At 42.6% G+C, this 21,702-nt stretch overlaps 1 protein-coding gene across 4 annotated transcripts in view; it reads left to right on the forward strand.

Moving 5' to 3' along the window:
• SHISA9 (shisa family member 9) overlaps nt 1-21,702 on the forward strand; it is a 169,875-nt gene that overhangs the window by 117,181 nt on the left and 30,992 nt on the right. The gene's annotated exons all lie outside the window — the stretch shown is intronic.

The following is a 21,702-nucleotide window of genomic DNA, read 5'->3' on the forward strand; positions in this document are numbered from 1 at the left end:
CTGAAGGAACTAGAAGTAGAATCAAATAAAGTCACATTATTAAACCATGTGATAATAATTATTTATTTGCTTATTGGTTAGGTGGGCTTGCATTGTAAATGTAACTGTGTATATAAATTGAAACATTTTGGCTTGGAAATACAGAAAACACTAACATCTGAAAGCTGAATTTGGCAGCGATGCACTTCATCCTGAGCATCTTCTTTTCTGATGCATCGCTGTTGTTAGAACAGCATGCCCCAAAAAAGGCAATAATGACAGAAAAAGTGAGATGTCTAATAATTAACATCAGTGATGTAATTACACAATGAGTCTGTTTCTTTAGAGACACTAAAATGTCACTAGGAACAAAGGTTTTGCAATAGGCAGTTCAAAGAAGTTAAATAACAGTGCTTAAAATGAAACTTCTGAAGATAAGCATTTGTGGGTGACTTTGTAACACTGGCTTGTGCAAAACCCTAAGCAGTTCCTGCTTCTGAACTTCTGGAGATTGCTGTTTTCTCTGGAGCTTTGGTTTTCTGGATTGGCTTTTCAGCACCATCAGAAGAGACTTGGGGAAGCAAGGATCATATCTCAGCAGATTTCAAGCTATTTTGGGGTGAGGTCAAGATATCTAAAAGAATCTCTGTCGAATCACAGCCTCCTTTGAGACTTCGGTATGGCCATCACCACACATCAGTTCCATGTCTCATGACTCAACACTGGTCTAGGGCACTGAAGCTCTCTTAGTGAAACAGAGCTGCTAGTCATCGTGCCTCCTTTAATACACACTACTCCAAGTCAGCCCACACAGTAGAATTAAGTAATGATACATTTCAAAATGCATGAAAGGAAAAAAAGTTGCACTTGCTGTGAATTTGAAGGTGATGAATGCTGTAGACTGAAGTACATATATTTACACCCATTTTCCATTTGCTAACTGTTCCTATACATGTAATTTACCCTGCCGAATTAATGCACACTTTATAAACAAATAACTACCTGTAGGGCTAACTCTTTCCTGAGGGCTAATTAAGAGTTAAGCTACTCTGAAAAGTTATCTTTGTAAATTGTAGCTACTGTATGCTACTAAATATCAATTACTGGAGTAGGCTGGTTCCTACTGAATATTTATTAAGATTAATTTAACAAGGTGCACTGAAGGAATCATTGAACATTTTAAAAATGTAAATTGATACAATTACTAATAAATCACTCTGACAACAAAAATCTCTCCCGTTCTTCAGTAAGACCATGAAGCTCATTAAATTCTGCATTTGAGCCTATGACTGTTCTGTCAGACACACAATCAGTGTTTTTCAGCTACTGCACTCAAACAGAATGGTCTCATCAAGGGATGCCAGGGAGTGTCAGCATGGTAATTCTGGATCCAGGAGCAGCCCTTTCCCTCTGGCTGGCTGCCATTCTGTCTGCATGGTACCCAGCTGCCCTCAAACTTCACAGTTCCCATTTCTGTAAATGCTCAGCCTGAAGGGCTGCAGAAGGAAGTGCCTCTGGAAATTAGCTTGACAAGTAACGACTAAAACTCCAACATCTAAAGATGAAGTTATTTCCTAAATCCATTGTCAGAGTAGGTTCTCAGTAATCACCCCATTTACACAGACTGCTGTCATCCACAAGCAACCCTCTAACACCTACAACAGCTGTTCACAAGAAAATACAGCATTAGGGAGCTAGTTTTTAACTTTACAGTATTCTTCCAGTATTGCTTTGACCTTTAAAAATTATTATTTGTATGTTTTTTTATTCCATTCTTCACAAGTTGCTGTCACATCTGCTCATCTTTCTTCCCTGTTTTCCTTCAAGTTCTATACACAACATTATCACTGGTTGCAGTCCTCTGGTTTTTCTGTTGCCCTTCCCTTGAAACATTTTCCTCAACATTTGCTTCTCTATTAGCCTATGTCCCTCAAAACACCAGCAACATGATTAATCAGTTACCAGTTTCTTTTCTCCTGCTCCCTTTATTAAAACATTTGAAGATGATTCTCTGCTGCACTGTTGACCCCACGTCTTGGAGCAGGCAATTCTGGCTGTTTTTCCTAGGGTAATTCATCATCTTGCTTCTACACACAGCTACTAACAAATCAATCAAGCTCCTGAATTTGGATTTAGTAGAGGCCTTGGATGGCAGGCTACGCTATTTCAGCCTGTATCAAGAAGAGACAAGTAAAAAAGAGACAGAATTGTTCTTGTGTGTTTTTTTTTAATAGAAGCAGCTATTTATTTTAGAACTGTGCATAAATCAGGGAATGCTTAATAGAAGAAACGCAGTCTCACTGGTATAGAAATACTTAAATTTACCATTACATTGAGACATAAAAGTGTGTCCTCAGGGTGAAAGCAGGATGATAAACTTGTCAAAGATTAATTGCTTACAAACGTTGGTACAAGCAGTGAATGTGAAGACTATCAGCACGTTATATAAATATGGAAAATAATGCCCTATTAGGTGGGATGCCACTTGAAGTAACAATTCTCCCCTGCCCCCGTGTCAGCTATTTCTAAGGACCAAAAATATATTCACAGACAAACAAAGGAGCTTTTTGCTCTTTATGGGCATTCACAAAGCTACTGGCAGAGCTGCACTTTCCTCTCTCCTGCTACCATGGAGCTGCTCAGCCAGGCGGGCAGTGAGGCTCTGGTGTGCAATGAACCTGAAAAGGACCGGGCAGTCCCTCCTCAGGGGCCCCACAGAAGAGCTGCTGGGGCATCTCTGCAGCAAGGCCTCATTATCCTCAATCTTGCTGCACAGATTTTTCTGCCATTCTCCTGTTTTTATTCCTTCTAAATCGACACGGAAGAAAGAAACTGCACAAAATATAGATCTACATCACTTCAATAGGCATAATACTTGCTACTGTTATTCTGACCCCATTAAAATAACTCTCACTCATGTTCTTGTGTACATTCATCAAAGAAAAAGCCCAGCTGGCTTCCTTCCCACTCAGGCACTCAGTATTCAAAACATGGAAACAACTTGCTCTTGCAGACTGAATCACCCCATCCCACGGCACTGCCTGGCATTTCCTTATCGGCACAGCCCAGAGTGGGTACTGTTGCCATCACCATGCTTGTGGTGGGACACAAGGGCCTAAGCAGCTCTGGACTATTCAGAAGAAGCAGGAAATTCCCTGTGCTCCTCTGGCACATTCAGGCAGACTCACAGCCCACCCCATGCACAGAACCTGGCTGCCACCCACACAGGACACAGTGAGGTGCGAGCCTCAGTGCAGCTGAGAGCTGGTCCTCAGGCCTAATAATAATAATAATAATAATAATAATAATAATAATAATAATAATAATCCATTCCAAAGTGCTGAGAGCATTTAAAGTGTGTAAACAAAACTCATCTGCCATGCAAGCTAAGTGCATACTCCATTCACAATAGAAAACCTTGCCCACAGCACATCTTTAGTGCACTGCTACAATAAGCAGAACAGGACTAACTTTTGACTGAAGTATCCAGAGCAAAGCTTTGGGGATTCAGTGATGTGTTCTCTTACAACTACTAGTCTACAAGGTTAACAGCACACCCCTTATGGCTTCCAGCACAACTGCTAGTTGAGCTGAGACCAATCCCCATTACCACTGCACTCTGTCCAAAAAAAAGGAGTGGTACCTTAGCTCTAGAAACGTGACAAAGTCTAATGACCTGATTAAGCCTCTAATGAAACATTAAATAGTTTCAGTAAGAGAAGAAATTCAGCTACATGCACACTGTTTGAAAAAGAACTGATAATAAGTGAAACAAGGAAAATGTGTTTTGAATGTCAGTTTCTAGTTTTGAATATTCTCCAAGACATCTCTGCTTGCTGACAAGCCATTATTTGTTTTTAGTAAAAATATGGGCCCTGAAGCATCCTCTCACACATTTTAAAGTAGTACTGAAGTACATTTCTTCTGCTGTATTTGTTTCTTGAAGCCTGCTCACAGCAGGCCTGGCTGCTAAGGCCACACAGTTCCAGCCACTGCCAGCTGCCTCTCTTGTGTCCTCTGCACCACCAAGGGCTCTGTCCTTCTCACTGCTGAGCATCAGGAAATGAGATGGAACAGAGTCCAGAATGGTAACCATCAGCTACAGTTGGTTTGCTGTTATAGAGCTCTATAGCTAATGCAGCCTTTCTTACTGTAAGACATCCTTTACAGTATAGCAAATAGTCTACACTGCTGCTCCTCTTATAAGCACACAGGTCGAAGACATTCAAAGTATCATAGAATGGCCTGGGTTGCAAAGGCCCACATTGCTCATCCAGTTTCAACCCCCTTCTGTGTGCAGGGTCACCAACCACCAGCCCAGGCTGCCCAGAGCCACATCCAGCCTGGCCTTGAATGCCTCCAGGGATGGGGCATCCGCAGCCTCCTTGTGCAACCTGTTCCAGTGCAGCACCACCCTCTGAGCGAAAAAATTCCTCCTAATTCCTCTAACCTAAACTGCCTTGTCTCAATTTAAAACTTCCCCCTTGGCCTATCACTGTCCACTCTTGTAAACAGCTCTTTCCACTCCTGCTTATATGTTCCCTTCAAGCACTGTAAGGTCACAGTGAGGTCTCCTTACAGCCTTCTCTCCTCCAAGCTAAACAAGCCCAGTTCCCTCAACCTTTCCTCACAGGAGAGATGCTCCAACCCTCTGATCATCTTAGTGGCCTCCTCTGGACCTGCTCCACATCCTTCCTGTGATGGGGGCCCCAGACCTGGATGCAGATCTGCAGTGTAGAAGGGGACAATTACCTCCCTCTCCCTGCTGGCCACACCCTTTTTAAGGCAGCCCAGCACACAGTTGGCCTTCCAGGCTGCAGGCGCACACTGCTGGCTCATGTCCTGCTTCTTGTCTACCAGGACCCCCAAGTCCTTCTCTGCAGGGCTGCTCTCAAGGAGATCTTCTCCCAGTCTGTTATAAATATCTGGGATTGCCCTGTCCCAAATGTAACACCATGCGCCTGGCCTTACTGAACCTCATTAGGCTTTCATGGGCCCATTTCTCCAGCCTGTCCATGTCCCTCTGGATGGCTTCCCTTCCTTCCAATGCATTGATTGCACCACTACCTTCTTATTCTTTGTGTCTATATGTATGTATGTACACGTGCAAGTAAATAATAAATCACCACATCCTTCCTCCTCCATCAACCAGCCTGGCACAGCAGGGCTCCTGGAATGGAAACAGTGTCTGGTTTTGAATTTCCAAGTAACAGTAATTGCTGAGATTACCTTGTTATTACCTTCATTATCTTAGTCAGGTGCATAGGGCTTTTTTTCTGGCTTCCTTTTGTTTGCCGGGAAGTAGAAGAGAATGTGCATCTGAGAACTAAGGGAGACAGGGAAAGATCAAAGTTGATCTTTGTTTTTAAACAAAAATCAACAAAATAAAAATATAAAAAAATAAAATAAAAGCTGTGATCATGAAACAGACCAGCCATGGATGTAGTGTCTGTCTGCAACAAATAAATTATAAACATTTTTCAAATAACTCATTCTTACATAAATGCTGAAGTGGTAAAGGTTAGCAGAATGGTGAATTATTTCCTATTAAAACTTTGCCTGCTGAAGGATATTTCATCAGTTCAATTAGATTATGCTTCTTTACCTATATGGCTTTTTTTCTGCTTATTATTTATAGGGAGAATACCCTTACATTCTGCACTTTGCAGTTGTTTTGGAGATGGTAGTTCTAATACTGAGAAATTGTTGTTCAATGCTGAACACTGTTCTGTAATGAATTCCCCCTGTTGTTTACAAGCAGGGGGGAAAAAAAAGCAAGCAATTACAACTCAAAGGAATAAGGTAACTGGAGCAGAATACTTGTACTTGGAGGGGTGATGAGATTTCAGATTCTGTTTACTTCTGGCTTGAAAAGCTACATTTTTTGGCACTGTCTGCCAAGGGCCAGTCTAGCATCAAGCTCTGGCTGTCCCACAGCTCACTGGCTGCAGTGCAGCTGTAAGGCTGGACAGTGAGTACCAAGGAGCTGCCAGCTCAGAGCCAAAAACTCTGTGCCTCACTGGTGTGCCAGGAGTACTGCACGGAGCTGAGCTGCCCAGGCAGCAACTGTGCCATGGAGCAGAGGGGTTCAGAGCCAGCCTGGAGTTTTTGCTGCCCATCAGCTCCCTGGGCAGGCACCTGAAGGCCCTTGCAGATTAGCTAACAGAGGCTGAGAGAAATTCCAAAACCTGTCCATTTTTTATTAGCTTTTGCTTAAAGCCAAGTTGCCCCTAGGTAATGCTTTGATCTTCACAAATCAGCATTCTCCAGACGAAGCATTTGTGAACAGCTTTAGCTGAGGCTCCAAATCACAAATTCCATAAGAGCAGAATGCCTGTCTCCATCAGACTCCTTCGAAAATCAACCCTTCTGAGAGCATCATGTTCTCGGGACTCAGGCCTGATGCTATGCTTTCAGGATTAAAGCCTGAAGGATCTCCACACAAAGAACAAGCAAGAGAGAAACAATGGCATTTCTGAAGATTCTCATTGAATAACCTACTTCTAAAGACTCCGAACAAGACAAAAACATTAAATTCACAGGAATTTGCAATATTTACATTCTTAGGCTTCATTTTATCCTTTCTGAAGAAAAAATATGCTAATGCTTTATGTCACTTAAGAGTGAAGAAAAACCATGAATAATAAATATCATTAACGCCACCAGCAAATAGACTTCAATTGTCCATTTGTTTCTGTTTACTTTTCCTACTCACTGATACTACTTCAAGAAAACACATTCACAACTGAATCTGATGAAACTTTACATAGTTAGAACTAGTACTCAGTATTTTACTCACTTGAGGGTCAATGAGCTCATATTTAGTTGATATGTAATACTGTTCTAATGTGGCACTTTGTTTGGAAATCAGAAAAACTATGTAGGCCTCACTGAAAGCAATGCTTCCTATTTATTTTCAGGGAAACTGCAACAGAAACAAAGAGCACAACATCACTATTTGATTGAGCATGTTCTCAGCTACAAAACACTGATCTTCAACACAGTCACCGCCATGAGCTATGCATTTTCACCAGTGATGAACAACTGCCTGCATGCTGTGCTCCTACAAATTCACACCAGCAGCAGTGACCTCTATTACTAAGGTCACTGCAGAAACTTTCCCAAGCACTGATAAATGTCAGTAGGGGCCATTTTTTCCACATGGAGGAATTCAGTTCCACCCCTTTGCTTCACCCACACTCCCATTGCAGGCACCATTCTGTCAGAGTGCCCCACTGCTGCCATCTGTCACACAGCAACAAAACGTTATGGAACGCTGGTGGGAAGGTTCAGCCTCTGCTGCCATCCCACCAACAGCTGCCTCTGACATTGTGGGCTGACATACAAGGCATTATTTTTGGAGAAATTCTCACAACTGGAGACTCATCAATGTGGAGCCACAAGCTTCAGGTTCTCCCGCCATGCTCCAGGTCTTTGTACAGGGCTCAGTTAGTTTCACATATAGTTTTGGGAAATAAATGTAAATTCAGAATTTCAGAAAGTATAGGTTACATTCCTTTGCATTTTCTCAGAATTATTACAATGTGTTACCATTTCTAGTTTGGGCTCTTAAAACAAAAACAACAACAACAAAAACAAAACAGCACCCAACAATACTCCAAATCAGACCTCCTGGGAGGGAGGTCATTTTACATTACTCTTTCCAAGCTACACATCTTTATTTCAATGTATGTTTTAAATTCCTTTTACAGCAGTAAGAATGATACAGCATTGACAGCTGTGCTCCATGAAGACCGAAACTTCCTACCAATAAGCTGACACATGAGCATTATGCTCCAGCACAGTAAGCAGACCATCAGAACAGGGAGCCTGATCCAATGGCTGCACCAAAGGCCTGCTTCATATGGCCAAAATCCCATGGGTTCAATTAAGGAAAGCTTATGCTTTTTCTAGAGAAAACACATCAGGCTTTGTTCCTAAAAACAAAACATCCATAGTTCATTCTGAATTGTTTCCACAAGGCATCATTCGCTTCACATGATCATCAAGGACAAGCCAGCACAGCAGGAAAAGTATAATCTGACTTCAGTGCCTGTAGTTTTCAACCCTATGTTCTGCTGACAGCACTGGTCTTGTATAAAACCTATTGCTCTGTCAAAACAGCTGCTTCCTATGAGCCAGATATGCTCACAGTTACTGGCTATGATGTATCAAGACATTTAGACATGCTTAGTACTACACAGCTACAAATACAGGAGTGGGTGGTTGTTTGGTTCCCATATAACTGTTACTAATGTATGGCAATTGTAGATATTTTAGAGCTTTAGCACATCTCTCAATCTGTTTTGGGAAACAATCACAACAATAACATACAGAACAAATACAATGATTTAGATTATTAACACGTACTGTTACAGTTACACATGGCTGTCATTGTGTACTAATGATACTGGTGCTAGTACTACGCAATTTAACTAGAAATAAGAGTGAACTGAAACTGATCAAAGGAGGATATAAGAACATGTTATGACGATTTTTTTTCTCAGAGCCTCATGGAAATCTGGGCAACTTCATTGTATAATTAGCATGTGTAGCTGAAGGCTGAACTACAAAACACTGAATCCTGAAATAATGATACTTGTAAGCAGTACTAATGAACCTTGTGAGGTTTTGTTTGTTTGCTTTCTATACCTACTACACACAGCTGAAACTATCCACCATTAGGTCTTTGACTGACGGAGTGTGGTCTTCATCCAGAAAGCACTTCACACAAATGCACGACAAAAAGAAAACTGAGCAACTAATGCTGTTCCTTGTGGAAAATAAAATACTGTGGGTGGAAGAAGCAGCCCTGCCTGCATTTCCCAAAAGGAAATGTCACCAAGCCCCACATGGTTGTGTGCAGTGCCCAGCCCAGCTGGGACTGCCTAGGCTGAGCAGCAGCATAGACTCCCTGCCAGAAACCTGCACTGCCAGGAGCTGAGATTTTACAGGTTCACATCCAAAATGCAAAAGCACTGCTTTCTCTTCTCTGGAACCCTCTGTTACCTTGCTATCTGCTAGATTACATCAGTGACCCAGCATCATGACTCCCCAGACTCAGGCAAAAGGAAAAATACATCAGCAACCTTGCTACTAACAGAATTATTCACCTGTCACAAAACCACAGCACCTGTTTCCATCTTCACTCCATGCAAAAGCCTAGTACTTTAATATCCCAAGGCACCGTGCATACGGCCTACTTGTTAAAACAATGCTTCTAAAAAAAAAACTAGATGCTTATTCCACTGTCTTTCTCTCAACTTCAGGCTTAAGCAACACTGTCTTCAGTTAAACAAAATCTCTCAAGCCTTTGTTTTAAATACACAGCAACACTATGTACAAGGATGAAAAGGAGCAACTATTGTCTACAGAAACCTTTCCAGGTTAGCTACAATAGTCAATATTCCAAAACAAAGAAGATATTTACGTACATCTACAAGACAGAGTGCTTGCAACATCACAATCATCCTCCACCTACACGCCCTTTATCACAGGGAAGGTCAAGTTCTTTCACCAATCTTTACTCAAGCAGATTGATCCACGTAAAATAATAAAGCACAGAAATGCTCTTTGTGCCTCTACTTTGTGAAAAGGAATAGCCACAGAAAATAGAACAGAAAAATTCCATTCTCTCTACTGAATTTCAAAGATGAGAGACAGAAAAGCCCTACTACATTTTTCAGCTCTGCCAAAGTGAAAAGAGGTTCATAATTGACAGCTAAGCATATTTAACTGCCTTCTAGGTCCGCCTTGGAAAAGTGAAAGATCTTACAATTTATTTCAATAAATGCAATAACTGCTGGCACACAGAGGAGGCATACCAAACATGGTATTTGTTCATGGAACAGCTCTCTCCATCTCATTCTGATTGCAGGCAAATCACAGGATTTTGCTGTGGCTTGGAAACACATCCAAGTTTATTTCATTGCAAATATTTAATTAAAACAGTAAAAAAAAAAAATAAAAAAATGGGGGGGGAATAAAGACACACTTCTGGTTTCCAGGTTCTGTATGGCTATTATAACATTAATATCTGTAACATTCAGGGAACTACATACAGTGTATAAATATATCTTTTTTTTTTTTCCTTCTGGTGTTTTTTTCCTGCAAGATTCAGGATTAATGAGCATTTAGCCCATGTCAGCTGCAACAAAGTCTGTACAGACCAGTTAATCAAAATGCAAAAGAGAAATTTCTGTATTGTAACAATTCCCCCTCTGCAAATACAGAAATGGGGAGCAGAAGGATATGGAGTAATAGTTTTCCAAAAAGTACACCAGGGGGATTTAGCTGAACTGTTAACACCGCCAGTCTTTTACATCGCAAGTACACAAGGCAGCAGCAGTGTAGTTAGGAATGCAAGTCCCAGACTGCAAGACCACCATCACTAACTTAAGGTCTCCTTGTCTTCTTCTAGGAATAGGAGAGAGAGAGAAGCAGGTTACTTTACTTAACCAGTTAAGCAAGGGGATCACTATGGAATCACCCACGGGTGAAACATGACTGTTATTTAATAGGTAATGGAAATACTACATGGGAGATTAGAATATGATCCCCAAATCCTTAATTAAGACCCAGAAGGGAGGATTAAATTATTGCTATGTGATTCATCTTTAATTATACTAGAAAGGAACCATTAGGCACAGTATTTCCGGCTGCATGTATATAATATAGGAAATTTTTCCTTAAGTAGTATTGATTAAGTTGGAAGTAAATCATAATAAAGACAAAGGGAAGCAGAGTATATTGAGTTTCTGTGGGAAGTTTGAGTAATGACCCATTAATTTAAACAGATATTATTTACAGCAACACGCCGTGAGAAGCAATAGGTTTGAAAGAATACATGGACATAGCCTCTGGTCACAGAGCAAGTTTACAGGCATCCAAATACCAGAGCTTCCAGTGCCTTTTTCTGCTTGGCAAATTCTTCACATATCAGGAATAAATAAATAGGACTGTATGGGAAAGTTTTCATAATCTGTGAAATGCTGCAAGAGCTCGTTGCCTCGGTCAGCAACGCATGGAGCTTCTTGCTCAGGAGCAAAGTCTTCCAGGCTGCTAACAGTCCTGGTGATGACAGCCTGACACACACACACACACACACACACACACACACACACACACACACACACCCTCCCCGCTTTGACTGTGCTGTACCTACAATTTATTCCAGAAGCCATTCATTTAAGGTCTCCTAAATGAAAGCCCACAGGAAAGTGGGCCCTTCAGTATCTGGCTGGATTTGACACTAAGGCAGCCAAGGCTGAGATCTTGGCTTCGATAACTTTTAGAGCAAATCTCAAGTGAAGGAAGTATAGGAAGGCTGCTGCCAGAAAAGTTCTGTTATCAATGAGAAAAGGACAGCATACAAATTAGATGTGCCTGTGCCTGGAAGGAATCCATAAAGCTTTGTTCTTGGAAGACATTCTGAGAAAGCTAAAGAGGCAGTCTGCAATTCATTAAAAATAATGTATGCAGAGTAATAGGCCATAGCTAGAAGTGTCTGAGAACAGACGCATCAATTTTACTTCTTCTTTTGGGCCTCTACTTCATATTTTAACAAGAACTGCACTGTGTGACAGACTAATGGTTGACAACAGTCCAGATAACACGGAGACAGAAATGACAAAAAAGGTCATATTGAAAAGCAATATAAATCACATCCCCCCATTAAGCCTGCTTTCTGATGTGCTTTACTTCACACAAGAAGCACTGGGCAGGCACACAAAATCAGCCCTGGGTGCTGTTCCAATGCCAGAAGGTACCTGAGCTCAGCAGTATTATTAATTAGCATCATTGCTAAATCAATGGCCCCAGACTGCTATTCATCACTTTAGAACAGGTAATTGTGGCTATTAATGTGCACTTGATCTCAAGGCACCATAACAAACTGGTGAAACCCAGCACCCTGCATTCCTGTTTATGGGTAAGGGAAATAGTCCAGGTTTCAGAAGTTTCTCTTATTCATGAAACTCAGCTTACCCTCCAGAAAGATAAAGGTGTGCAAGATAACAGCTTCTTATTTGGTTTTTAACTAAAAAAGCAAAGGAAAATCCTTAAGCCAGAAATGCCAATCATTAGAACATTGCCTCATTCAGCAATGATAACACTGCATGAATACAGATACTGAAAAGAACAATTATATATCAGACTCAAAATAGCGTTCCAGTGATTTAATGAAAGACACAGCCAGAGCTCAGGGAACTGTCATGGGATAGCAATCACTCCACTGCATAGCATCAGGGCAAACATGACCCACCTCTGGCCACAAGAGACTGAGAAATAATGTAACAACTCATTTTTATTCAGTGGCTTTTCTGAAATGGGTTGTTTATCTCAGTCACTTTCCAGTAACAACATTATAAAACACAACTCTCAAAGAGAAACTAATAAGAAGTCTCATCAGTAAGGTCAAAGGCAATGAAAGGGATGAGATTCTCAGTAAGGTACGGTACTTCAGCATGAGGTTAGGGCACACTGGCAATGAGAAGTACAAACATGTGTGCTGCAGATATAAAAGGTGCCATGAATATGCCCTGAGGGGTAAGAGGGTATTAGCTGAAGAATTAGCGGGACTCATTGATAGGTCTTTAAACTAGGAATGAAGGGGGAAGGGGGCAAAATAAGGGCTACTGGGGTTGAACGGTGCATTCAAGGGAATGTACCAAACTCCGTGGGCAATGATTGCAGAGTGCAAAAGGAGGGAGTAGGGCAGGGGGATGCTGGGGATGCCGCTGTTCTAGCGGATCCTGGATCGCTTATGAAGGTGGTGAGACGGACAGCCTGGCTGAAGTGCCTTTATACTAATGCAGGGAGCCTGAGTAACAAGCCGGAGGAACTGGAAACTGTGATGCACTCTGAAAATTATGACATTGTTGCTATCACAGAAACATGGTGGGATGACTCCCACAATTGGGATACTACCATCGATGGCTATAGGCTCTTTAGGAGAGATAGGCAAGGTAGGAAGGGTGGGGGAGTTGCTTTTTATGTCAGAGATTGGATAAACTGTGAGGAGCTCCCCATGAGAAACAGTCAAGAACAGGTTGAGAGCCTGTGGGTTAGGATTAGAGATGGGACTAATAAAGGTCAGCTGGTATTAGGGGTATACTACAGGCCACCTGATCAAGGGGAGGCTGCTGATGAGGCTTTCTTGCTCCAGATGCGTGAGGCGTCTGGCTCACAGGCTCTTGTCCTGGTGGGGGACTTCAGCCATCCAGACATCTGTTGGGAAAACCACACAGCGAACTGCAAGAGCTCCAGAAGGCTCTTGGAATCCATTGATGATAGCTTTCTGGTTCAGGTATTGGACAGACCGACCAGAGGTCAAGCGTTGCTGGACCTGCTGCTCACCAACGCTGAGGAGATCATCAAAGGCGTCAAGGTTGGAGGATGCCTGGGCTCCAGCGATCATGCCCTGGTTGAGTTTGTGATCTCAAGCGATGTGGGCCTGGCAAAGAGCAGGACCAGGATGCTAAACTTTAGAAGAGCAGACTTCAAGCTACTCAATAGAATGCTGGCCAAGATCCCCTGGCGCGCTGCTCTCAAGGACAAGGACGTTGAGGAATGCCCACATTCCCCTGATTAAGAAAGTGGGCAGGAGAGGTAGAAAACCGGCATGGCTCAGCAAGGACCTGCTAAGAGAACTGAGGGTGAAGAAAGGGGTGTACAGGCTCTGGAAACAAGGCTGTGTCACCCGGGAAGAATATAGGGATGCTGTCCGAACTTGCAGACGTGGGATCAGGAAAGCCAAGGCGCAGGCAGAACTGAACTTGGCGAGGGATGTGAAAAACAATAAGAAAACCTTCTACAGGTACATTGGCCAGAAGAGACAGGCCAAAATGGGCGTACCTACTCTGGTAAATTTAAAAGGAGAAATGGCTTCAACAGATGAAGAGAAAGCTGAGGTGCTGAATGAGTTCTTCACCTCGGTCTTCACTGGTGGCCAGGATTCTACTCTTCTTCACGTCCCTAAGTCTTGCACCCCCATAGCTCTATGTGGGGACCAAGGAGGTAAATCCCTCCCCACTGTAAGGGTAGAGCAAGTCCGAGAGTGCCTCCTTAGACTGAATGAGTATAAGTCTATGGGGCCAGATGGCGTGCATCCCAGGGTCCTGAAGGAGCTGGCTGAGGTGGTTGCTGAGCCGCTCTCCATCATATTTGAGAAGTCGTGGCTGTCAGGTGAGGTCCCGGATGACTGGAGGAAGGGTCACGTCACTCCCATTTACAAGAAAGGGAGCAGGGAGGACCCGGGTAACTGCAGGCCGGTGAGTCTCACCTCCGTGCCTGGGAAGATTATGGAACAGATCCTCCTGGACAACATGCTTGATCACATAAAGAACGAGCATGTGATCCGAGACAGCCAGCATGGCTTCACCAGGGGAAGGTCATGCTTAACTAATCTTGTGGCCTTCTATGATGGAGTGACGGCCTTGGTCGATGAAGGGAAGGCGACCGATGTCATTTACCTGGACCTGAGCAAGGCCTTTGACATGGTCCCCCATCACATCCTCATCTCCAAATTGGAGGGAGGTGGATTTGATGGGTGGACAACTAGATGGATAAGCAATTGGTTGAAAGGCCGCAGACAGAGGGTGGTGGTCAATGGCTCTACGTCCAGGTGGAGGCCAGTAACGAGCGGTGTCCCTCAAGGGTCTGTCTTGGGACCGGTGCTCTTTAACATCTTTATTAATGACATCGATGAGGGAATGGAGTGCACCCTCAGCAAGTTTGCTGATGACACCAAGCTGAGTGGTGCAGTCGATACGGTGGAGGGAACGGATGCCATTCAGAGGGACCTTGACAGGCTGGAAAGCTGGGCTCGGGTGAACCTAATGAGGTTCAACACGGCAAAGTGCAAGGTTTTGCACTTGGGCCGGAAGAACCCCAGGCACCTGTACAGGCTGGGAGGAGTTGTCCTTGAGAGCAGCTCGGCAGAAAAAGACCTAGGGGTCCTGATAGATGAGAAACTTAACATGAGCCAGCAGTGCGCTCTGGCAGCCTGGAAAGCAAATGGGATCCTGGGCTCCATCAGGAGAGGGGTGGTCAGCAGGGATAGGGAGGCGATTGTCCCTCTCTACTCTGCTCTTGTGAGGCCCCATCTGGAGTACTGTGTCCAGGTGTGGAGCCCTCAGTACAAAAAAGATATGGAGATTTTGGAAAGGGTCCAGAGGAGGGCCACAAAGATGATCAGGGGGCTGGAGCACCTCCCCTATGAGGACAGGCTGAGGGAGTTGGGTTTGTTCAGCCTGGAGAAGAGAAGGTTGCGGGGTGACCTCATTGCAGCCTTTCAGTACCTGAAGGGAACTTACTCCCAGGAGGGGAGTAAACTCTTTGAAAGGGCTGATAATAGCAGGACTAGGGGAAATGGTTTTAAGTTGAAGGAGGGAAGATTTAGGTTGGATGTTAGGGGAAAGTTCTTTACTAGAAGAGTGGTTAGGTCCTGGAACAGGCTGCCCAGTGAGGTTGTGGATGCCCCGTCCTTGGAGGTGTTCAAGACCAGGTTGGACGGGGCCCTGGGCAACCTGATCTAGTAAAGGCTTTTGTTTGGTGGCCCTGCTAGGCAGGGGCGTTGGCACTACATGATCCTTGTGGTCCCTTCCAACCCAGGTAATTCTGTGATTCTGTGTGATTCTGTGTCTGTGTGAATAATCCATCAGCACTGCATTTACAAATTAAACGGAGATAAGGTATCACTATGGAAGGCACGCTGAATTACTGCTATTCAATTTTTAAGTATTGGCTATTCAGTTTCAAAATACTGGCCTAACTACATGAAAGCAGGAGTTCATAAAACATTAGACAACTTTGGAAACGTTCTGAATTCGCTCAGTTTTACAACACATGAAAATCTCTAGTTTCTCTTCAACACTGAAGCTAAAACTGTACCCTAAGTAAGATAGTTTTCAAAACACCAGATCCTTGTGTTCACGCATTTTCTTCAACTTACAAATTATACAATGCAGTCATTTTAATGATTTAGAGAGATTAATAAACAGTAAGAAAACAGAGACCACGAAAGGAATTGTCTAGGAACTAAGACAGTTCTGTTTTTTGTAAATTCCAAATAAAAGCAAAGAAACTGTTCAGCAAGGCATTTACTGAGGTCACTTTCTTTGTTAATGATTGTAGCAACTGGAGAGATCAATACAATGGCAGAGGAACTACAACAGAGGTGTAACGATGGAAGGAACAGCACAATAAAAAGGCACTGTAAGGAAATGAATGTAAGAAGATCGCTCACCTGTATCAGAAGATTCGAGGTTCACAGGGGAAAGCATTACCAGGGAAGGAACTCCAGCCAAAGAACCTTCCCTGCTGGCAGTCAGCCCTTAAATGGGGCCTAAGAGAGGTACAGGCAGGCTGCATCCCTCCTGGTCACACTGCTGAATTGCCTTCAACTGTGCTTCCAGGGCTGACTGAGTCCTTTCCCAGGTGATAAATCAGTGGTTCAGGCCATGACTCAGCAGTTACCATACAATGATTCACAATGTAGATGTTTAAATTATAATCAGAAGAGCTGAACACTTTTTATTTTCAGCTGACTTAGCAGCAATTAGATGGGAATATTCATAAACCATAAGGTTGGGAAAGACCTCCAAGATCATCCAGTCCAAGTCTACCTACCACCAATATTTCCCCACTAAAGCACGTCCTGTAGCTCAATGTTTAAATGTTTCTGAAACACTCCCAGGGATGGTGACTCCACCACCTCCCTAGGCAGCCTGTTTCAATACCTCACCACTCTTTCTGAGAATAAATATTTCCTAATATCCAATCTGAATGTCCTCTGATGCCAACTTAAGGCCATTCCCTCTAGTCCAATCACTACTAATGCAGGTGAAGAGGCTGAGCCCCACCTCACCACCAAATCCTTTCAGGGAGGGGCAGAGAGCAGTAAGGTCTCCCAAGTCTCCTCTTCTCCAGATTGAATGCTCCCAGTTACCTTAGCTGCTCCTCATAAGACTTGTATTCCAGGCCCTTCACAGCTCCAATGCCCTTCTACAAACACGCTCCAAAGCCTCGATGTCTTTCTTGCAGTGAGTAGCCCAGAACTGAACACAGAACTCAAGGTGCAGCTTCACCAAAGCTCATCCTCCTCTTCCATGCTGTAGAAGGGTGACACATGCCTATAAATTTGCCTTCTCAAGTAGAATCCTGGAAGCTAGTACAGTGGAGAAAAGAAAGTGAACAGCAAACTCACCTGGTGTGACCATTCTGGACACGGCTGTATCAGGGACATATTCCCACAGCTTCAGGGTAGTTCAGCACTGCCACTCTGTCAGAAACAAAAAGGTTTTGTATATGCATTCATTTCCCTGTGTGGTACATATAAACAGCAGTATAACTGGCTCCTGAAATGCAGCCATGAGAAGGAACAAGGCAAAAGTAAAGTAAGTAAGGTAAGTAAAGCTCTTGTATGAGCTCTAATGAGAACAAGTGCTGGGTCCTGCGCTTCAGTCACAACAACCCCATACATCACAACAGGCCTGGGGCAGTGACTGGAAAGTTGTGCAAAGGAAAAGAATCTAGGGGTGTTAGCTGACAGCCAGCCGAACACGAGCCAGCAGCATGCTCAGGTAGCCAAGAAAGCCAATGGCATCCCGTCTTGTATCAGAAGTAGCGCAGCCAGCAGGAGCAGGGAAGCAGAGGAAGAAGCCTCTGTACTCAGGTCTGGTGAGTCCACACCTCAAGTGCCATGCTCAGTTTTGGGCCCCCTTACTGGGTTGTGTTGGCGCTTGAAGCCTGAACTGAGGCAGGCTGAGCAACAGACCTTGGCCATGCTGTCAGGGAGAGGAGAATTGTTAGCACCTTTTCACCTCTAGCCTTGCCTTTTTGGCTACAGCCACAATCCTGAAGTGACTGTAGAGCTATTTCCAGCTGAGCTGGCTGCTCCTGAGCCCAGCAGACCATCCCAACAGTGATGCCAGAGATTGTTTTGGAGCCAATGCTCTTCTGCCTGGTTCAGAGTGCCTGCTTGGCCCAGCAAGGACGTCACTCAGTGCCAACAACACATTTGGACACTGGGACAGAGCAGGGGATAAGCACAGCTCCAGAGCCATTTATCTTGGCTCTCCAGACATAAAGTAGAGACAAAAGAATTAAGCTGAATGTATTTTCACATATTCACACCCTCTGTTCTGGTATGAGATAGTACAGACAACTGCAGTAAGGATGCCTTCCATGGAAAGCAGTACTGACAGCTGTAAATGTGAGGAGAAGATATGGCTGAAGATGCCACAGCACCAAGTGGTTATTCTCTGTGTAGAACGTAGGGAGAAGGAGGACACTGAAAACATCTAACCTAAGGTAATGTAGAATAGAAATAAGCAATAAAGAAGCAAAGGCTCTAAGAAAAACCTCACAACTCAGCACGGAAAGAAATGCAGATTTACCTCTGGCAAGGCAGGATGGAACAGGACAGTGCATAAGGCATTATGCAGCAAGGCCCCTGGGACACCAAACCAACAAAATGTTCCCAGCTGCAGCCCTTGCAACAGTGATAACAACAGTGTTTACGTACACGCACACAAAGGAAACATTTTGTATATCTATGGCTCATAGCACAAGCATTCACACTGGCTCACATGCTCAGCCTTACGTGACTAATCCATTCTGACTTCCATCCCTGGATAGGTGGAAGCTTTTTCTAGCTTTCCCTTCATGTCAGCTTTGCACCTTTAAGGCTATTCTTGATGAAGTAACTTGCTTATGATAATGAACTCCCTATGCCTTATTCTCAGAGGGGCAGAGTGACCTGTGCCTTTCCTACTGAAATTATCTTGAAATCTGCTTTCAGCGAAGTCTATTTGGATAAAAATATTTGCATTCTAGAAAAAATTGTTAATTAGATGAATAACACCAATGTACAATCAGGTAGCTGAAATCTTTCACATGCCATGGAAATTTGCTTCTTGAAAGCACTAAGATTTTCCCATATTTAAACATACTTCTATCATTATTCCTTTAGTACTCCAAAAAAGGCTGCTGAAATGCAGAAATAGAAGTAGGTCACCGCTATGCTGCACATCAGTGTACGTGCGTGGACATTACTGGTCACAGAAATTGCAGAAGAAGAAGTTCTTAAAATGACAGCAGGGCTCAGACAGCAGCTATCACAGTTGCCTTTTGAGTCTAATGGTTAAAAATAAAATGGGAATGTGACTGAAATGCTAATCAGGAAACAACACTCCTGTTGATACAGGATTGCCTATGTCTTACTTACGGAAATATTTTCTCTTTCCTTCCTTTCCTCCACTCCCATACCTACTTTGTGCTTCCTTCAATATATCTGAATGCTGACTATCAGAAGGCAGGAAATACTGGGAAGGCAGAGAAGTCACTTAGCAGACTTCTGAAAGAACCTTAAGTTAAAGTAAAATGCTAAAATTAAACAGCATCTAGTAATACGATGTTTATTTCCTTTCTAAGCTGCCATATAAAGTAATACTTAAAAACTAGGAATAAGCCACTTCCATAATAAATACATGGGTGATCATTTGAGGAAGGAATATAGTTTAAAAAGTCAGATATTCCACTTCTTTCTGAAATCTGAAATATCACCAGTAGCTATTCCATTTGTGAGTGATGAGGAAGTTAAAGCCAGAGAAAATTAAGACCAGAAGTAACTGGTTTGTGAGCAGTGTCAAGTACACAGCAAGAGTTAGAACCAAGACAATCAGCCACACACTGGTGACAAGGCAGTGATTAAGAAGACCTGTAAATTCTGTAAGTCAACAATGTGTGCCTCTTCTTAAATCACAGAGTTTTCAAAGTATGTTTTCTCTCTTATGAGAGTATCTAGCTCTGTAAACAGGATTGAACTTTCAGACCATCTATCTGCAAGGTACGTGGATTACCAACTTCCTACGCTGCATGGTTGGAAATGATTTACTTGAAAGAAAATGAGTTGGACACTTACCAGATTTCTATTTACCCTGATATGATATACTCAGGCTACTCTGCATGCATTATTGTATTTCAGGTTTCATTTCACAGGCCTAAAGTGAATGAGATGGGATAAAAATAAGAGAGAAGGAAAAGATGTATTAGACTTTCCCCCCAAAAACTGCATATACTTTTTCAAAAGAAGCCATTTTTCTGATCTTCTCTCATTTTGTTTTCCCTCATAACTCTTGTGCATATATTTGGATAAAACAAAATTATTTAAATAGGAAATAATTTGATCTAACCATTATTGAAATAGCACCATGAACACTATTACAAAGCAGCCAAATGTTTAACTATTATTCTGTGAGGGTTGCTCCAAAAGCAATGCCTCCTGTTTTGTGATATCAGCCCACAATGTCAGAGAAAGTGTTGGTGGGATGGTAGCAGAGGCTGAACCTTTCCACCAGCATTCCATGATGTATTGTTGCTGTGTAGCCCATACTGTGCAGGTAGGCTGTGGGGCCCCTCATCAGGGGCATTTTAAAAACAGGGAATTCCTGAGAGGAATAAGGGATAAAAATGATAATTCCTTGAGGAATTAGCCCTTTTTATTTCCTATTCAATGGGATAACATGCATCCCACTCAGTAATCAGTAAATTTTGGTCCCCGTCAATCTAAAAGGTAACAAATTACAGCTATTTCTTTAACAGGACTTCTGAGTTCTCTCTCTAAGTTTTTATTTGCTTAACAGAGACTAACAAAATAAAAATGGTACCAACATTAATAAGACTTGCACATGGGCATCAGGGAAGAAAATACCTGTAACAGGATACTGCAGCTTCACAGCAGCACAGTGATGCTTTTTCATCTCTAGAGAGAATAAAAGACTAAACTAAATTATTCCAGAAGGGAAAAAGCACACTCTTCTCCGCTGTTGGGTAAGGACAATATACGCCACTGAGATAAATTCAGGTGATAAGCAGACTTCAGTCAAATGTTTCTCAAACCACACATTAGCTGGATTATCAGATAATGAAATTAACCTCAGCCTTAGCTGACAAAGCACTGAGCAGCTTCCTCAAATATTAACCTCATCCCCACCTTCAACTCTTCAATTACTTTTGCCCATGAACAATGTGCTATCTGCAAGCCATAGGCTGGGGACCACTAAGCTACTGCTTATGCATAAATAACAAATACATAATAGTCAGTAACATGTTTGTTTTTAATTTATATTGTCTAATCCTCCCCTTCTAAACTGTTAATCCATTAGGACAGCCAGTAAGCAATCTAGTGGAATGACTCAACTAAGGGAATTTTTAATAAATTCAGCTACATGAAAAGTTACACTTACTGGTGGTAAGAGTCATTACGGTAAGAGAACACAACAAACACAGAAGACAGGTAAACATTTAGAAGAAATACCAAATATTATGTCACTTTTCTTAGGTAAAAAGTATGCTTATTGCTGAAAGAAAAGCAATTTAAATTAAAGTGATAAACTTGCAAAGCAAAGGAGCTGAGCTGGTTAATACATCTTAGCAGACTTTATGAAAAGATACAGAACTGTTTCATTTGTAAAACAACCAATACCTCACGGGAGGGTGTTAAGAACATTTTTTCTAGGAAAATAAAATAAAAAACAAAACAAAACAAAAAACCACCAAAAATGTCATATAAGTCAAATTTGCTTAATTTATCTTTTTTAATTTATCTTTTTTAATATGCATGGCTAAGGATATTTGCAGTGCTCAAAGTGTAGGTAGCTGGTGGGTTTAATTAATCTCTCAACTCTGCTACTTGAGGCAAAAAAAGATGAAGAAAGCCAG

Source organism: Coturnix japonica, chromosome 13, assembly GCF_054131305.1.
Source record: "Coturnix japonica strain WE chromosome 13, WE-NBRP24, whole genome shotgun sequence".
Classification (NCBI taxonomy): Eukaryota; Metazoa; Chordata; class Aves; order Galliformes; family Phasianidae; genus Coturnix; species Coturnix japonica.